Source organism: Leptopilina boulardi, unplaced genomic scaffold, assembly GCF_019393585.1.
Source record: "Leptopilina boulardi isolate dan_hultmark-lab unplaced genomic scaffold, ZJU_Lbou_2.1 LbouV2_302, whole genome shotgun sequence".
Classification (NCBI taxonomy): Eukaryota; Metazoa; Arthropoda; class Insecta; order Hymenoptera; family Figitidae; genus Leptopilina; species Leptopilina boulardi.
In genome coordinates this window covers 232,048-252,872 of record NW_026137866.1, presented here as the reverse complement: position 1 = coordinate 252,872, position 20,825 = coordinate 232,048, and the positions used below count along the sequence as shown (strand labels likewise).

The following is a 20,825-nucleotide window of genomic DNA, read 5'->3' as shown; positions in this document are numbered from 1 at the left end:
TACAGGCAACCAATATGTTAGGCATTTTGGACCAATCTATTTTTGGAGGATGAGAATCCGTAAAGAGGACAGGAGAAAAGCGCGTTTCACACAGATATGCCATTAAATAAAAAAAAAAAAGAATACAGCCAGAAAAAAAATCATTTTAGATTTCTATTTTTCTTCATTGATTAAAAAAATAAAGTAATTTTTAATAGAAGAGGTTTTCTTTAAAAATAAGTATTAACTGAGATTAAGTTTTCTAATTTAAATTTTACTATTTGTAAAATGAAAACATAATTGCTTTTCCTAAGAAAGTTCGCGTCAAAGTTTCTTTTATTCTTAAGATCAGATTGCAGAAATGACAAAATATCAGATTTTGCATGTTTTGAGAGCTTTCAATATAAAAATATAGAAATGTCTCTATCTAAATATATATACATAATTGGAGAAAATAAAATAAAAGTGAAACTGAGATGAAGAAAGCACTAAAGAAAGAGTTTCTTTAAAAGTCTTAAGCATCAAATGTTGCTATTATTTTCTTTTTCAACTTTTGTCTCCTTTATTACTTGGTATTTTTTTTCCAATATTACTGCGCGAGAAATCCTTTTCTGCTCTCAGTATATTTCAACTCTGATTCCTTCGTCTTTCGATAATGTTCTTTGAAAACTTTTCTTTCATTCGTGAATGGATTTTAGATTGGAAGAGAGAGAGAGAGAGAGAGAGAGAGAGAGCACAATTTTTGTTATTTGAGTCAATTGTTTATTTTTTATTTATTAAATTAATCAATATTTGCGAAAGCATTTCATATTATGAAATTTCATCAAGTACATATTCGAACCAATTTTCTAAAAATTAAATCTAAAATTAAATTCTAAAAAAATATTTCGCACCTATTTTAGAGATATTTTTAGTGGGAAAATTATTTTTTCGATGTATTAAAGAAATAAAATATTTCTATATTTATAAAGAAGTTGGGCAATTAAAAAAGAAGGAAACTAAAAAGACTAGGAAATTAATTTTAGCTGTTAGAAATGCGTGTAAGTTTCTATATACCTAAATTTACTTTCCGAATATTGTTGTTGGCTGTTAACCTGATATTGTGAAGCGTGAGCATTCCATAACGTACGTGTGATGAGTTCGTACTAATTTTGAAGCAAACGATACCATTAAGGTTAACTAAAGAGGAGTTAAACTGTTAGTAAACTAGATAACCAATTCGCTTGATTAATTTTGAGTTTCATTTGGTCATTCAGTTATATCGGAATCGCTGTTAATTTCACTGTTTGAACTTGCACTAATATGACTTTAAAGTGCCAGGGCAAAATGAGAATCAATATCCTCAAAATTAATTTGTCCCCATTTAGTTAAACCGCGTTGCGGTCTCATTCGGAAATGAACAAGGACACACCACTGTAAACCAAACGGAAATTTATGTTTCTCAAAACATACAATTACAAATGCAATAAAAAAAAACAAAAATATAGAAATTCTAATTTAGGGTGAAAAGAATTTTTGATTTTGAATTTTATTTACGTTAATGATTGCGTCATGAAGTGTATCACAAGCGGTCAATATAAGAAAGGGTCACCTGCTTTCGTGAAATTCATGTCGTTGAAGAACATATGAATAACCAGTAGCATATTAACCTTGTTCACCAAATGAAATGGATAGCTGGTCTGTTTCCGTTGCAGATAGTGTGCGGGTATCACAGTCACCAAACTTGAATGACCAAGACACATATACAAAAAAAAACTTACGCGAATTATAGCTTTCTACAACTTGTTACAAATTGAGTTTTCTTTCTCCAATTTATTTCCCCAAGCGATTGAAAAAGTTACAAAACTACCGTTATATAAAAAAAAAGTTTCTTTGTTACTTTCAAATAATTCCAAAGTTCTATATATTTATTAATCCAGTTCATCTATACAGTAGATATTTTTCTGTTTAATTTCTCCAATTTTTAAAATTAGAATTAAAAAATTGCATTCAGAATGAATTTATTTTCGTTATATTCGCGAGGAAATTTTAATTTGATATTTTCGAAATGAGATTCATTATAAATAATGATTGAAATAATTAAAAAGGAAATAATGTATTTATTTAGTAATAATTGAATTAATTTACAAATCGGAAAGTACGAGATAAATGAAAAGAAAGAATTTTTATTTACAGCATCGATGGAATACACTCTCACACATTGTGATTAAAAGAGGATCAAATTGCAGGGATGAAAATTTAAATTGTTCTCCAATCGTTTATCCACTATTACCTTCATCGGTAGTTTTAATAAGCTTCTAACCACAACGTGGGTGATGCTCGATGATTTAATAGTCTTATCGATTTTCGGAAAAGCAGCTGGGTTACCCCAGATTGCCTGAGTTCTGGGTCAAGCGTGTCAGCGTTACTGCGAATCACATTACGATCGCAAAACGATGAATGAAGATGGCAACAAGAATTGACTTTCATCTAAATTGAGCAATAATTAATCCAGCAAAAGAGGTCGTTATAAAGTCTGACAGGCAATATTCTAGAATGTGACATCAATTACATAACAATACACCTATTCTCGAGACACTCTTTTTATGACTCATTTTATGTCCATAATATCTTCTCGAAATATTATCCCCCATCTGCCTACGCTACATATAATGAGTTGCACGTGCTATTCACTCCTACACACACACAAAAAATTGTCAAAAAGTTTCATGTTATTTACGAGAGAGTTTAAAGTTTACCTCATTATAGGAAAACGTTATATTGCGGAAAATAGCTTGATGACGAAATAGATGTAACGAAATTTATTCTCAAAATCAGAGCCGATAAAAATCACGAGTTTTTAAAATATTTTTTTTTCATTGCAACCTAGAAGAGAAAAAAAATATTTAAAGAAAAATTGTTTAATACTGATAGATAAAAATAGAAAAAAAGACCAAAATAAAAAAAATGGTTTTCAGGTAAAAATTAGAGATGCGGTAATGAAAAATATAAATCCAACACTGACAGATCGAAGTAAATCTCTATAACCATTGAAATTGGAAAACAAGATAAGAAACTTGGCGAGGGGTTTATATTCTCATTCTGAAAATTATCCATGGGAATCATTGGAAATCATTTGGGATTCCCTGTGGGATTCTTCCGAAATGAATCCTTTGGAATTCTAAGTGAGAAACCCCTCGAAACTTGGCAAGGATTTGGTAAATGATCTGCCCACGATCTAAAACTCTCTCTCAATATTGAACTGTAAGATTAAAACTACTTAGAACTGGATTTTACACGAAGATTGAGTGAATTTTTTTTTAACATTTTACTAAAGATACCGTAAATATTTTCTTAAAAGTTTTTATTAAAAATTATATTTTTTAATTATATTAAAATTTTCTTAATTTTGTATTTTGGTACAAAAGAGGCTCGTTTTTAATTTCTCAAAGAATATTCTCCTTAATGTCAGTGTAACTAACACAAAGTCTTTTGTCATAATAAACTAATAAAATCCATTTTACGGTACAGCGCTGTAAGTGCAATTTTCCTAGTTTAGTATCGTTAATTTTGTCCACTAACTAAACAAAGGTCACTTACTGTGCAAGAGAGTTAATGTAAAGTTCAATATTCTTAATTTAAAAAAAAAATTAATAATAATAATTGATACAAAATTAAAAAATTAATCTAAAAAAAATATAAATTTTTTTCTAACTGTAGAATTATTTATTTACTTTAAAACATGTGCGTGTGAACAGACTTGATTTTGATAATAGCAATTTAATTATTATCGGGTTGATATGAGAAGGCGAATCTCCTGATAAATTTCAAGGATCGATAGGCACGTGACGAATTTTACTCAAAATTTCTAGGCTTAATGTTAATTAAGCTTGGCGTGTATTTCCTCATTATAAACTAGAAGTCAGCTACTGCTGATTAATAACTTGAAGCAAAACTTAAATAACACATCGCAAGTTGCGAATTTTACATTTAATTCATATAGTAGTTCAATTTGAGCTATATATTCTAAAATTATGAAACAGAACTTTTTCTTTATTGTTATTTAATAATTATTAATGAATAATAATTAATTAATTATTTATGAATATTAATTAATTAATAAGGAATAATAAATAATTAATTAATATTCTAATAATAGTTGAAGGAAAATCCAGAAACTTATTTATTTGACAACTATATTCAATAGTTTGCTCAATTGTTTTGTAAGTGTATTCAACTGTCAATTGATAAACCCATATCGAATAATTTGTAACTTTCCTGAAATATGACAGTTTGATTCATGGATATTTTTTTTTTTTTTCATTCTTTTATTAACAAATATATTTAACGAGCTCATTGTTTCCTCTCTTTACGATTTGATCAATAAAATTGAAAATTATGACAAGAAGCGTAGCCATACATTTCAATTAATATCTTGATATTACCAACTCTATAATTTATTCAAAGTTATTACAACATTTTTTACGAACATAATCAAACCAAGATTTAACATTTATTCACCTATCGTTAAAAAGTTATTACCAGTAATAAAGATTCAACTATTCTCAATGAAAAATTCCCTTATTATTTTATTTTTTTATTACTATTAATTGTATTAGTATTGTCATCTTTATCATTATTATTATTATTAAACAATAGTTGTCATTTTTTAAATATATTTTTCAAGAAATTAAAAAGTGGAATTGGTACTTAAATCTTCTATTTCACTCACCAACAGAATTTTCTCATTTCGATGTTATAATATTGTATATATATATATATATATATATATATGTTGCAAGTAAAAGCAAAAAATAACGAGTAGGAAATGAATACATCTGTTTTACGGGAGAGCTTCTTTTATTTCATTTACCTATTCTATCAAAAACCTCGAGGCCACCTTGTTTACGGAAACTCTAATTAATTAAAGATATACATTTCATAAATATGAAATATTTTCATGGATGAATATTTGTCAAGTGCAACAGTATAATTATAGTTGAACTCTATAAATTTCAAGAGCACATTATCTATTCACAAAAGAAAAAAACTTTTTAAAAAAGTTAAAAATATAATTTTTTCGAAAACAAAAAAATAATGACACATTTTTTTTTAATTTACTCTAAAAAACTGGTTTTTATACGAATTGTCCCAATTATCTATTCTAAAATTTCTTTTTTACTTTCTCAACAAAAAGTTTAAAAAAAAACCAGAAATTTATAAAAATGAATGTAATGGAATAAATTTAAACTGGAAAATATAAAATATGTACAAAACCAAATATAGTATGTAAAAGTTACGTTAAAAATGTGTAAAAATAATATGAACAGAATGTAAAAAAAAAAAATTTTTTCGAATAGATAAGATTCTTTTTCATATGAAATACGCTTGAGATAAAGATGAACAGCCAAAACTCAGTATAGGAAACATATTCTACATGGCTTTCTATATTAAATCAATAATCCCTGTTTGCCACAACATAGTGTGCTTATCTCATATATCTGAAAAATGTGAGCCTTGGGCTTTAAGAGGACCAGAAAAAGGAATCTGCGGATATGACGTCACTGATCTTTCTCTCTCTCTTTTTCATCTTTTATATATACTCTTTCACAATCTTCCACGCTACACTAACGAAAAATATAAGCGGTTTTTATACATATATATATAAAAAAAAATTGAGAAAATTTCACAGATTATAATTCAATCTATATGATTTATTCTCTGCAAAAATATTTTTATTATAAATAAAATTTTCCGAAAAAAAAATTCAAACGAACTTTACCAGACTTGGTATGCAGCTACTATTATGTATAATTAAATTTACCAAATTGATCGGTTAATTTTACAGAAAAATTTGAATGAAATTTTCTGAAAAAATTTGTAATTACGGAAAATCGCTAATTACAACTAATTAACTAATTGAAATCGGATCAGTAATTACAAGTAATCAGTGAGTAGAAAAAATCGTTATTTATATTAAATAATTAATTATAGTTATTTGTAATAAATAATTAATTATTATAATTAATTAAAACCAGTAATTAATTATAAGCAATAATAACGAATTATTAATAAGTACTAATTACGAGGAATTACAAGTTTACAACTAATTAATAGTTACATACACATTTATTCATTAATTAGTTAATAAATTGTGATTTAAAACCGAAATGGCAAAATTTAACTAAAAATACAAACATGTGTACATACGTATTGATTAAAACTGTTCATAAATTCCCAAGTGACAAATCAAACATTATTCAGATATATACTGTGAAATGAACAGAGTAAGTGGCACCATAAAAAAAAACAAACGGATTGAGGTAATTATAAAGAAATTTGTGCAGGGAAAAAAAAGTAAATTAATTTCTTCTCGGTTTTCTAATTAATAAATTCGTGCAAAAGATGCAAATTATAGTCAATTAAACTGAACTTAATTATCACTCGCTGTGAACAGAAAAAAATTTTACTTAATGAAATAATAAAATTTTTACTAATTCAAATTTAAAGAGTAAGAAAGTTTGAATATAACTTTTTTTTATCAGAACAAATTTTAACTAAAATTATGAAAAAAAGGTATCTTAATTTTTAAAACGTAAATAATTTTGTATTTCTCAAATAAATGAATCGATACATTTTTAAATATTGATAGTTTTGACATAAAATTTTTTAATAAATACTTTAAAAATTCATGTTTAAATTTTTTAAAATGTAAATAACTTTGGATAAAATGTCAATATTCGTCACTAAAAAGATGAATTTTAAAATTGAAATATGGAGCATTTCATGTAAAGCCAACATCTTGGTATATTTTTCATTACAATTTTATTGAAAATTAAACGAAGGTAAATAGGTGTGGATTTTTAATAAAATTGTAGTATTTACTTAAATTAAAAAAAAAAAGTTGTCCGCTTCATATAAAATGACCCATAAAAATTAAATATGAAAAATGTAAATTTTTAAAAATATGTTTAAAAAAAAAATATTAAACGCTTTTAAAATCGTGATTTAAAAGTTGATTTAAATGAAGCTGAGAGAAATTAAAACAAAACCAATTTTAAATAGAATTTTTAATTTTGAATTTATATTTTAAAAGAGGCGAAAGGATAATTTCAATTCTCAGTGTTAGTTTGGCGAGAAGTTTCCATATTAAATGTACAAATATATTGATACGGTGCAGTGCGGTAATGGTACCAAGGGTACGACGATATCTAACGATTCTGTGGAACTTGGCACCAATCCAAAAATACTATCGATAACAGTTTAAGAGAAGCTGCAATTGCATATATGAATGACACTTCAAGTCCAAGTGTACATTACAAACAATGTCATTTTTTTTTCCACCAGACAATGTTATAGCTAAAAAAAATTCTATGAAAAAATTTTGACCCTATTAAAAATTGCAATTGATTTTAAAAATTCACAATTTAATTTTTAAAATAATTTCACTGTTTTCTTTATATTTATCAAAGATTAAATTTATAATCTCGCGAGCTTATTGGAAAATAAAGAAATTTCACAGTGCTGCTAATTTAAATTTTAAATGACTGAAACCATCAAAGTTTATTTTGAATACCAAAAGGAATTGGAAGTTAAGTGACTTAAGCTGAAAATGGCACAGTTCTCGCAGGTATTGAAATTGAGGGACGGGTGTATTGATTCCTGTGGAGGTTTACGAAATTCTGAAAGGGGCTTTATCTTCAAGTGAAGTACTTAAATTCAGAATGGGAAACGTCATACCTAAACAACTTGCTGAGTTCGAGTTTATAAAATGAATATCAAAATCCATTCTCAATTTAAAAGAGATCTCAACCCTGAAAAGCTGGCAAAATTCTTTTATTAGAATCGCGATTCGAGTTTCTGTTAATAATTTATTTAACAATACAAATTATATGTAAAAATATAAATGTAATAATTAATCAATTTTTTAATCCATCTTTTTAATAATTTTATAAAAAATAAATTTTCGGAGGAATATACTGTCTTCAAATTTTATTGTTGATGATGCAGAACTCACTCATCAAAGTTGAATGCGAGGATGAAAATACAGGACTTCTCATGGATATAAAATTCAATTAGTTTGTTTCGTGAAAACGTAGCATCAATGTGGAAAGAATGTGAGAATCAAGTAATGAAGAGAAAAAAAAGAGAGAGAAAGAGAAATCGATATTGATGATATTTTCCTTAGTTTCGCAATTCTTTCTCTATAGTGAATTAGTATAATAATTTTAAATAATAATTTTATTTGCTTTTTCTTCCTGCAAATGAGTGGGGAAATTATTCTACTAATTAATTAATTCAAAGTTTAAAAAAATCAGTGACTAATTCACATGGAAAAATTTTATCTAATTCAGTTTTAGACAGTTCAATATCGTTATATAAACTCTAAAGAGAAGGTCAAAAGTTTTAATTAGTATTCTTCGTGAGACTTTAAATCCTGAATTATGGAAGGACAACTGTGAAATTTCAACTTAAACAAGTTTGTAAATTAAGAGCTAACTTAATTCTATGTCTTGTTTGCTTTCCTTCAAAATCTCTAAAGCGTGGACATTTATTATCTTCACATTATCCAACATAATTCGTGAAATGCACTTTTAAGTTCCTCTTGATGAAGCTTTATTTATCAAAAATATAAATTTTCGTCTAGTTCAAAATGTATTTTAAAAAAATGCATTTTTTTAAAGTATTTTTTTTAGTAACTAATTTATAAACATTAAATTTTTTTATGATCATGATAAGAGAATAAAAATAAAATTTGTAAAATTTATGAAAAACACCAATAACTGAGCGAGATATGAATCAAACACCTAGACATTTGTTTAACTGACTTAAGCTGACAGTAGAGAAAAGTGGAAGAAACGGAAACATAAATCTTGACTTTTCCCAGCGAAAAGTTTTGATTTATAAGATAACGTTTGTCTCTCTCTCTGTTTTTTTACCAACGCTTTCAAGTGCAATTGTTTTATCAATTTGTACACTATTATATATTCGATAATATATTCACTGGAGAAAAATGAAATTACAGTTGAGAAATTATTATTATTAAATTATTTTCAAAAGTATGTTAATAATAATTAATAATGTCAAAATGTTTCAAAATTTTGAATAATTTTTAATAAAAATATTACTTTTTGATTTAATCGGACGTGAATTTTTGTACGTTTAGTGTGAATAGTGAAGGAAAGTTGGTCAGTAGTAAAAGTCAATTTCAGTCAGACATTTTTAAATTAATGAAACAGTATCAGTAGTTAAGAACTTTTAAATTTTTAATTAAAAATTATGATTTTTAAGTTTAAATGTTTTTAATTTTAAAAAATTTTAATTTGAAAATTTTTTAAATTATCATATCAAAAGTTTTACTAATACTTGAACGATAAATAATCTGATTTGTAAAAACATTAGACAGATCGTTTACTTGGGGTTTTTTTTTTAAAGCAAACCATAAAACAAGGTAAAGACAGAGTGTGAAAGCACCCATATGTATAAAATACACGGATCGAGTATAGTTATTTCATGAATATTGTAAGCGTATCCTTTTCCCTAAGCGCGTTAGTATTTGTCCCCAAAGCTGGTGTAGCGATCGAAACGAGAAAAGACGAGAAAATTCTTATCTCAACTACCGTCAATGTCGGTAATCAACTTTTACGAAACTGAAAAAGGTATACATAAGACATTTTCTTATTTTCAAAAGTGCACAACATGTATATAAGAAAGGTGAGATATAGATTGAAGAAAGGGTTACAAAGTATGGCGAAATTTCATTTTATTTTTATGCTCGCATTTTTGAATTTTCATCAACTCTCTACGGATTGTATTTTATACCTATATATATATATATGACTCCATTAATATATTAAAAAAAAATTTCTTCCAAAAAAAATATCAAGATAATGAAGAATAGAGAATGAAAATTTTTTTTCTCTCGCGAATCTTGATGGAAAAATGGAAAACAAACAAAAATTCTTTTACACACGTTCTGTTTATCGCTTACACATGAAAGTTTTTAGAGAAAAATAAAAAAAAAAATTATTACGAAGCTGTTAGCCTGGAGATGCTACACTTGTTATATTCTTCTTTGAGATATAAAATATCTTGTTAAGTGAAAGTAAGAAAAAATGTTTATTTTTTTTCTTTTTAACGAAGAAAAGTATTTTCCACTAAAATTAGTCTCTCTATTCGAAAAAATTTAATGGATCATTGAAACAATTTTTTATTTAAGTCAATTAAATAAAATTTTGTTTAAAACACAGAAATTCATTTGATAATGTCAAATAATAAATAATTTTTTAGTGTTATTAATTAAGCACTTAATTATTAATATAAATTGAAATTTTCAATACAATATAATAAAGTATTGAACAAACAAAAAATTGCTGACAATATTATTTAGAATTTTTAAAGTAAGCGCGCAATTGCGATGGAAAGGGGTATAAAAATAAAAGATGTGAAGCCATGTTTGCTAAAATTGCCACATGATTGGAAGAGAGATTTAAGTAACTTTAAAAAATAAAAAAATAAATGTGACATAGTAGCAAGGGATACTAGACATATGGCGATATATAGATATATATATATATATATTAATATATGACATATATATGCCATGTCAGTTGTAGTATTTTGTTTCACTTTGTGGGATGAGAACTCACAAACAAACACGATTCTCGATCAGCAAACGATAAAAGCTTGTAAAAGAGAGCTTTGTGAAAGAGAAACCTAACGTGGTGTATATTTTATATTGATGTATTCTTTGGAAAAAGCTATTACATATACAGCATCATAATGCAAACCTCACTCAAATATATTTTACTTTATAATTTCTCAATTTTACGATATTATTTTAAAAATCAAAATTCATTTACATTATTTGCAAATTTTTACTAATTTTTAGTCATTTTTCACAAAAAATTTAGTAAAATAAAATTACTAAATAAAATTACTAATATTACTAAATCAAATAATATTTTACTAAAACTTTACTAAAAAAAAATAGTAATATTTTTTTCTACTAAAGTTTTAGATTGAAATTAGTAAAAATTTTCAGTTTTTTTATTTACAGAACAAGTTAATATATTTTAACGCTTGTTTAGAGGACTTTTGTGAAAACTATTGAAATTTGTTTTTATGACTAATACGTTCATTTCATACGGATAATTGACAGTTGTTAAATTATTGGTCATTACGTAAATATTCAAGTATTTATTACGTTCTTACGTCGACCGTGAGCACATTTATTATTACTGCCAACACAATGTGTTTATTATTTTTGAATCAAGTTTTGTAACAAAATTGCTCACAATTGTCAGTTTTCTTTGTTTCTTATACAATTTTTTTTTTTGTTTAAATAATTTTTTTCTTACTTTCATAGGTGAAAAATATAAAAAAAAATCGCGTGGTCATCAAAATTAGTTGATCGTTTAAATATAATAAAACTCCCTGAATAATGTCAAATAAAAAATGAGGAATTTTTTTTGGTTTACATAAGCTACTTTATATGAACAGAAGTTCATTTTTTATTCGTGAAATCGTACATAAGAGGAGTCAGCTGATATCGCACGTGTCCTAATGTTTCACTTTGAAAAATAATGTCAACCGATAAGAAAAAAAAAAAGAAAGAAAGAAGCCAGAACATAAACTCCTCTTCTAAATAAGGCCAATTACATAAGTGGCTTTAAAAAAACACTCGGTTATTTTTTTTAATTAAAATTCTATAACAATTTTAAAAAAAATTTTTTATCTCTATTTTTATTCTTTATTCTCTAAATGAAGATAATTATATAAGTGGCATAAAACAATTTAATTTAAATTCTAATTCAATTTTCCACTTTTCCTGCATTTTAAAATTAAAATTTATTTTTCTATTTTTTTCCCTCTATTTCTATTTTTGTTAGGTTTTTTGTTTCCCTTTAAGCTGATTTTTTCTACCGAGGAAAAATTTTAAAATAATTTGAAAAGAAATTTTCTCAGATTCTAGTTTTCATTTACAGAGGTGAAATGAAAATTCCTGATAACCCCCTGTGGAATTATGATAACATTAATCGTTTATGAGTTGAACGCACTCGACGAAGTACTTAATATAGACAAAGCACTCTCCATCTAGGCGAAAATTATTATTCATTGCAATGACAGACAGTGTGGAATTTATTGATCGATATTTCTCATCACTTAACTAGAAAATGCTTCAACTTACATGAATATTAATATATATTCTCGAAACAAAATTTCACTCATTTAATAATAAGCACGGTTCTCGTATATGCCAAAAAAAGTGTAATTTATTACGGATTTTTACGCGAATTTTTTCGATCATAAAAAAAAACAATATTTATCTATTTTCCGGATAATAAAAATATAAAAATGCAAATTGTAATTTATTTTTCTATTGAATTGAAATTTTTATGACTATAATAAAAAATACGTGAGGAAAACCTGAGGGAAACTGTTCTTCAATCATGGTTTGATAAATAATTAACAAGAATATTTTTTTCGATTCCCTAGTTGGCAGCTTACATCTTTCCCACGTCTTCCTGAATGTAAGCTTTCATCTTACAAACTGAATTATTCATCTCGACACGAGATATTCTCTCATGGCGATGTAAAATAAAAAAAAAATTTTTTTTTTAATTAAAACGTGCGCCGCTCAGTAAATTACGATTTTCGCCTGACAAAGCAAAGAAGCGCTTTTTTCATGAATTTCGCGTAATAATTTTTTTCAATTCACTCAACAAAGTACCAACTTGTATTCTCGTTTCAGTGATTGTTTTGTCATTTTATTTTTTTCATTTTGTTCCAATATTGTTTATATATGTTGATTCTTTTTTTTCACATGCTATTTAATTTGTTTGAAACTATTTTTATTTAAGCCAATTAAAAAAAAATGTATTTACATATTTTATGGTAAATAAGAAATAAATTAAATAATAGAAAACAGGAATTTGGAAAAGATAATGATTACAAAGTTCGCATTGCGAAGAATATTAATTAAAAAAAAATAAAAAAAAGTTAACGATTTTCTATGGAGAAATTGGCGGTTTTGATTTTACACCTTCTTTTTTTTGGGATATCGATGCACGAAGAAAAAAAGTTGTTTCCACGCCTAACCGTAATTGGATCGATTGCCATAATTTGCACTCAAGTCGCTCTCGTGATCGCCTGACAAGGAAATGTTACGAGATGAGAAAATCACTTAATGAAACCGTCCCGTGTAGAGAAAAAGACAACATTCCGAAAAGAATTAATTTTCTTTGATTTTTAACGCTCTCAACATAATGACGAGTGTGAAATTCTCTATTCTAACTTTATCAAGAAACAATTGTCGAAATTTTCATAAATAGATAAAAATATTTTTAAATAAATAAATAAAGAATATTTAAATAAATAAAATAGAAAATAAAGTATTTATTATTTAAAAGAAGAACCATTTGAAATGTCACTATTAATTATTTCTTCAACATAAATATAGATGAAATAATTAATAATAAATTATCATTATTTGACGAAACGAAACTTTTTTTGCTAATGTTCAAAGAACAAGTTTCTATAGACTCCCTATAATAATATAAAAAATTCATATACTTTATGTATCTGTAATCTCTTCGATAAATATTTCATACATCAGAGAGATGTTAAAGGCTTTTAAAAAATTTATTCATGAACTTTAAAGAAAAACTTGAACCACTTTCGTTCAAGTCCCATTTCAAAACTGTCACTCTGAAAGAATTATTCAGGAAAAATCAATTCAACTGATTTTCTAATGGCACTGTTTTTTTATTTATTTATTTGTTAACTTGGCAAATCATTTTCTAAATTTTAGTTATCTGAAATAAAAAATCGATTTAGTAATAAGTATAATAATATTTAAACAATTCTTTATTTATTTATTTACACTTCAACGAGCCTAAAACCTAAGCCTGTATATTTTTGGAAAATTTTCCAAACATAAATTATTTATATTAAATAATAATTAATTATTATTAGCAGTTATCAGAACGGCTTTTATTTTCGAATTGAACGTTTAACTTTCTATGACATATATATACGTTACAGACACGTTAATAAAGTTTTATCAAAAGCAAGTTAATTAAATCAAAATGACAGCAAATGAACTTGCCAACAATTAATTGGATTTTCAACCACAAAAAACAATTTTTTCTACTTAATAAAACAATAAATTTCAAATTTATATCCCAGTTAATTGATAAAAATAAAATTTTTTTAAATATTAAAAGTATTGCAAATTATTTTTGTATTTAAAATTTTGAAATAAAGAAATAAATTTTGAATAGAATGGGAGAATTTTATTGGTTATGAAAAAAGCTTTAATTTAATTAAGGAAACTGCTATATATGATACAGCGGAAAAGTGTATTACAAAGTTTTTAAAAATAAACCCTGTTTAATATTTTTGTTCAATTTATTTAGTCGGTGGTCGGTTTCTGTTTTTTTTTTTTTTTATTTTTATTTTAGAAAAACATCCTACGGTATAACTCTTTCATCTCTTGCTTTCTATATAACCTGAGAAAAGTATCTAAAGCTTCATGCCGTATAAGAATTTTCCCTCGGGGAAAACATCTTACGGTATGGTGATCAAGCGATCAAAAGCTCTGACTATACTACCAAGCAAACTCTCTATCATTTTCAGGCTTCGGATCTTGATGTCTTGCTTTCTGTGTGAGCTTCAGGCAAAATTTCCTTACTCAATTTTCAAACTATTTGATTAGAAAAGCGAACATGCAAATGCTAGAAACTCATTTTCTAGTTTAGAATTCCTCTAGATCTGTGTGTGTGTGATTCATGTTGAAAATTACTTAACCGGCAGCTTTTCGGTCAATTGTTTCATTACACGAATTGCTACCCTTTCGTTTCTCAACCAAAAAGTTTCTATATACATATACACATACCTATACAAATATCGACACAAAACTTTGTTAAAAGGAAAAATGACCTCGCTGCCCTCATTTGCAACTATCAAAGAGACTTTTGAACCAAATCTTAAATTAACAAAATTTTTTTAATAAATTGTATTCAATTTTCGATTTCCTGTTTTTCTAAATTCCTTTTTCTAATTTTAGAATTTTTCAAATACTTGCGAAAATTTATTCCTAATACAATTTTTCGAAAAACGAATTCCTTTCTTCCTTCTCCAAACACACTAATTTAAAAGTATCAAATTGATATCAAAAATATCAAATTAATATAAAAATTCGTATCAATTTGATATTTTTGGTATCAACTTGATACATTTAAATTAGTGTGAATTCAATATTAATTTTTTCCAATTTTCAAATGATTTTTCTATATTTAATATGGATAGAAATTTTTTGAAATTCATAGCACAAATGATTTTTTATTTTGTAATTGGGGCAGAAATTTTAGGGGGTTTATTTTTCATTTTTTTTTGTTCATTAATTTTTTGTAGCCCTCAATGAAAGTGTTTTCACGATTGCAGGTTCGACGCAAGTGTATATGATTCTGTATATATGAAAAAGTGACTTGACTAGAAAGTACTGAAATAAATCGATTCGTGTTTCAATCTTCATCATTGAAGTGAAAATATCATTTCGTTTTCAACGAGGGGATTCGGAATTTTGCCCTGAAACGCCGGAAGCAAATAATTGCACTGATATAACAAGTTTTAGAAAATTATTTCCAACAACAACATCTAATTTTATAATTTTTTTGCGTCAGAAGAAAAAATTTCTAAAAAGAAAATACAAATTATTAAAAAAAATTTAATTTCATCAGCTGAAAAATTATCATTATATTTTAATTGGGAAATTTTTCTATAGAAAAAGCAACAAATTTGGAGTAATTAAAATAAAATTCCAATGGAATTTTTGATACAAAGAAAAATTCTAATTGATGAAACCTCGAAACGCGATAAGGGAATTGCAGTCAAGTGCGATAAAGATCAAATTTCAAGGATCTCTAAATGTAAATGTATTTATATGGAATGCGTTATCGTTCACTTTTGCATAACGGCTTTAAAAAAATTAAATTAAAAAAAAAACAATAAATATTTGAAAATAATTTCAACTTTTTTTCTTCGTCAAATATATTCAAAAATGAAAATGAAATATGAAATACCAAATCTCTCAACATTCCTGTTAATATTCGTTATAGTTAAAATTACTCTAAAAGTGTCATTTCGGATCATTTCAAATAAAATTACGAAGCTCTTAAATTTTCTTTCGAGTCGCGAGCTAAAGATTTCTCATTTTTAGCTCACAGGTTCATTCGACAAAGGTCGACCTAGAAGAACAAGAAGTATTTACACAGTTGGCACGGAATTCTTTTTAGTGCCAGTTCGATTTGCGTGTCGCACAAATCTTTTCAAATTCTAGACAACATATTTCACTGTGTAAAATTGCTTTTGTCAATTAGGTGTAAATTCTAACTGTTCTATTCAATTTTTTCCCCAGTCTATAAAAGTACAAAAAAAATAATATAAAAAATTATTTATTTGTATTATAATGTGAAATAAATAAATTAATAAGAAAATAATTATTTTTAAAATATAAATAAAAACAATTATTAAAATTTTTAGAAACATTTAAATGTAAATTTTAAATGTTTTAACTATATTCAAAAATGATAAAAGAATTAATTTGCTTATGTAAAATTAGGCTAAATAACTTTGCGTTTTATATTTTAGTGCAATTATTCAATATTTGTACGAGCAGAAAATTTCTTTTGATCTTATAAACCATCTTTTGTTTTGTTTCTTATCGAGCTTTTTCCATTTATTCAACTGCTTTCACAGTCTCAAAGAGAGTTTCATTTTTTTCAACAAAACAAAAAAAAGAAAAAAAAACCTTCACGACAAACGTTACCTATCTAAATGCTGATTTTTCTTTCGTTAGGTAAATATTTTTGTCAAACTTGGCATTTTAAATACCCTCAATTGAATATTTATGATATGTCCTCCATTTTCTAAAAAGAATTATAAGAATATATAAGAAAGCAAAACGAGAAGAAAAATAAATAATAAAAAAAGAAATAATGAATGCAAAAAAATAACGAAAAAAAAGAAAGAAAGTATAGAAATAATCCAAATATTAGTAATCGATTTTATGCATTTTTTCACTATGTAAAAAAATATCAGAAGCTTATTACATAAGCTCAAAGGAATGACCTTTAGTTCCTCTGAAGCGAGGAAATGGCAATAAACAATAAAGCTATTATGTCGTGGAAAAAAGTCTCTCTCCTCTCTCTCTCTCTCGCACAGGTAAAAGGTTAATGTCCAACTTTCATAATTGTAAAAGCTGCTATTCTTATCAATGGATTTTTTTTGCATAAATACATATTCCAATTTCATTAATATGAGTAAGCACAATTTTTCATTTAATCCTATTCAATTATAATTGAATATTACGCTTTTTGAAGCGCGAGTGGGTACTTTAAACACTACGTCATTTATGCTTTAATGTAATTACTGGTTTGAAAAAAAAGAGAGCACTTTAAAAAAAATTTTATACACACGATTTTACCAACCGGGAAATCCTTAAAAATAATGTTTCTGCATATAAGATAACAATTATATTTTTATTTTTTAATTTTTCTACCTCCTTGAATTCGACTCCAAGCATTTGAAATAAAATTTTTTTTATCGAGCGTTCGCAATTCTTGCATTGAATTTAACAAAGTGAAAACTTCTTTAGCTTTTTTCCGTATTGAACAAATTAAATAGATGAATTTTATAATTGTATCAGATGAAAATAAAAAAAAAATTATAACCATCTAACGGCCTCGCTCTGAAAAAAGTGAACACGTGCCTTTATAAGGAAACATTATATTATAGTAAAAATACTATGTTCGTCGTAAATATTAAACTTGGCTCGTGTACCACGTTTTTAGCTCGAGGTTAACAACTCTACTGCATTTTTCTCAGGTGTACGGTTAACGATACATAATTGGCATTTTTACGAATATTTTACATTAATTAATTGAAGGAAAATTGAAGAGAAAATTTGGGAGAAATTTCAACAAAAAAAAAAACCTACTTCATAGAAATGACTCAGTGAATTTGTAACAATAATTTATAAAGAAGATAAAAAGAAGGTAAAATGTAAATTAAAAATCAATTTTTAGAAAATTAAACATAATGAAAAAAATGTGATAAAATATTTAAAATATATTTATATTTAACTTTGAAGATATCACTACTTTTTATTTAATTATTATTTATTTATCCAAAAATTCTAATTCTAAATAAAAAAAATTTGATTTACCTATAGCAAAGAATAAGTTATTAACTCAATAAATGCTTAAATTACCGTTTTTTCATCAAGAATACGAAGATTATCTTCAAAAGGAAGATTACAAAGAAATGAAAGATCGTCGAAAAAAAATTTCGAAGAAAATGAAATCGAAATGAAAAAATCTAAAGTAGGTAATTAAAAAAAAAAGAGAAAATATTGAAAAGAATTATAGAAATTTTAATTTTAAGTCTTTGAAAATATAAGAATTTTAATTTAATTTTCCTTTCAATTTAAATTTATATTAAAATAATAATAATTTATTAAATTTGAAATATTGATAACTTTAATAATTTAAAATTTTTGAATGAAATTTTCTGTATTTTAAAAATATATTTCAGAGAATATTAAATTAATTATACAAACAAATTAATTAATTATACAAACAAATAAAATTTAAATATTAAAAAAAAAATGTAAAAACATTGACAATTTCCTGTTTCTCTCAAATTTGATAAATTTCCCCTGAATATTTTATCAGTGCTACCATATTTTACAAATAAATGGAGATAACAAAAAAAAAAAATTCTCATATTATATTTCCATATTCTATTTTTTTTTTAAATATAAAAACTTTTTTTTTTATTGAATATTCTTAACTGAATCACTCTTGTTTTACTCATTTTTCAATACGGGAAAAAAGCATTTTAATAATATTTACATTAAACATTCCATTGTTTAATATAAGGAAAATATTTTTTTTAAAAAAATATACGAATAACTAAATAAAATATTTTAAAGAAAATTTGCTTGTTTTTACAAAAAACATGGTATATTTATGTTTAATATTATATAAAAATATTTATATACACGTAACATATTTTTTATATATTGCAACGAGAAAAATAAAGGAAATATTTTTTATCCTATTATTTATTTATTTCAAAAAATTCATTTTATTTGATAAAAACAATTATTTTTTAAATAAATTTAATTCTAGAAAAATTTGGCCTGAATTTAAATTTAACAAAAATAGTTCTTAATGAAACATTTTTATTTACCTTTACAAAAGTAACTTTGTGTCAAAGAAAATTTATTTTTGATCAAAGAAACTTTTGTAAACAAATATTTTCTTTATCATAAACAATTCTTTTAGATATATAATTTATGTATAGAAGCAAAATTAAATTATTTTTTTTATACAAAATATGAAAGAAAATTATAAAAAAATAATCACATACATATTACATAACATACCAATGTTACATAAAAAAAAAAATGGCAAAAAATAAAAAATGCAAGAAACGCGAAGCTCGATTAATAAATTTATAAAAAAAAAATTCTTACCGGTAGATTATTATATGGACCAGCTAATAAAAATCTGCACAGAGTAGAGTGAAAGGCAATAAGGAGACCATTGGGAACAATGTCACAGATTCACTGCGCTCACAATGGTTTCTCTTGCATTGATTATATTAAATTTTATATTTTTATAACAGAATGCACTGTGTTTTTATTTTTTTTTTAATATGGTTTCACTGTAACAATAAGAAAAGAAGAAAAAAAAATAGAAAATATTCCAAAACAATTCGAAAAGGTGGGCGCGATTTATTTAGAAATAATTATTGGAATAAAAGACCGGTAGGCAAATTTTTTTTTTGTTTTTTGAGAACCGGAAGGGACATCCGAACGACATCGCGAGTGCTATTGGACTGAGCATCTGCCCTACACTCCAACATGCTTGCCTTCTGTCGGGCATGCTCTCTCTGCTTGCATCGAGCATTCGAGCATGGCGAAAGGTCTTGTCAACTCAAATGACACATTTGATGCAAGTCAAACTAATATTCGGCTAATGATGAATGCTATTTGGTTAAAATTCACAAAATCTCGAGAAAATTTTTCAAGAAGAAAGAAATTTTTATCACTCTAAACTAAACTAAAAAAATTTATTTCATTTAAATAATCGGTTATTTGAACGAATTAAATTAAATTTAAATATAAATAAATATTTACTTGAACCAAATAAATTTTATTTGAATTAAATGAAAAAATATCTAATTAAATATTATTTGAGTCAATTAAATGGTATTTGTTCCAAATACAGAAATTCGGTTGTCTAAATATAGTTTATTTAATTCAAATAAACATTATTTGGTTCAAGTAAATATTTATTTTTATAATAGTCAACTAAGCGATTTGAATTAAATAAATTTTTTTTTCAAACGTACCGAGAATCAAACTCACGACCCCTATATATTCCCTCACAAGTCGTTAATTAAAAATTATCAACATTATTATTAAATATTAATATTAATATTCAGTGAATAAATTTCATAAAATATTATTTCAATTAGCAGCTTACATATATAGAAAAGTTGGCAACTTTTGAATGAAAATACTCAACTTTTGCATGAAAATTATTACTCTGGAAGTTAGAAAATCAGTTTTCTGGAATACTAAATAGTTTCTGAAGGTGTTTAACATTCAACAAGGAAATTCTATTTTATTTTTGTCTCGTCTGTCTTTCTATTTTTCAATTCTGTATTACTTTTTTAATTAATAATTACTTTATTATATTTAACAAAAAAAATTTTAATAATTGCGGCTAATTTTTTTATTATTGAAAATAAAAATCTCAATTGCAATATAATCTATCATAATTAACAATTAG

General features: G+C 25.2%; 1 protein-coding gene across 13 annotated transcripts in view; it reads right to left on the bottom strand.

Moving 5' to 3' along the window:
• The window catches only part of LOC127282734 (cAMP-specific 3',5'-cyclic phosphodiesterase), a 262,846-nt gene that overhangs the window by 92,738 nt on the left and 149,283 nt on the right, over positions 1-20,825 (bottom strand). For 4 of the 13 annotated variants that reach the window (XM_051307183.1, XM_051307184.1, XM_051307185.1 and 1 more), the window contains exon 1: positions 19,502-19,860. The exons of 8 other annotated variants lie outside the window; for them this stretch is intronic. The gene's annotated coding sequence lies outside the window, so the exon portion shown is untranslated. Of the gene's footprint in view, positions 1-19,501; positions 19,861-20,825 lie in introns of those variants that run through there. One more of the 13 variants, XM_051307186.1, reaches the window with a different exon arrangement.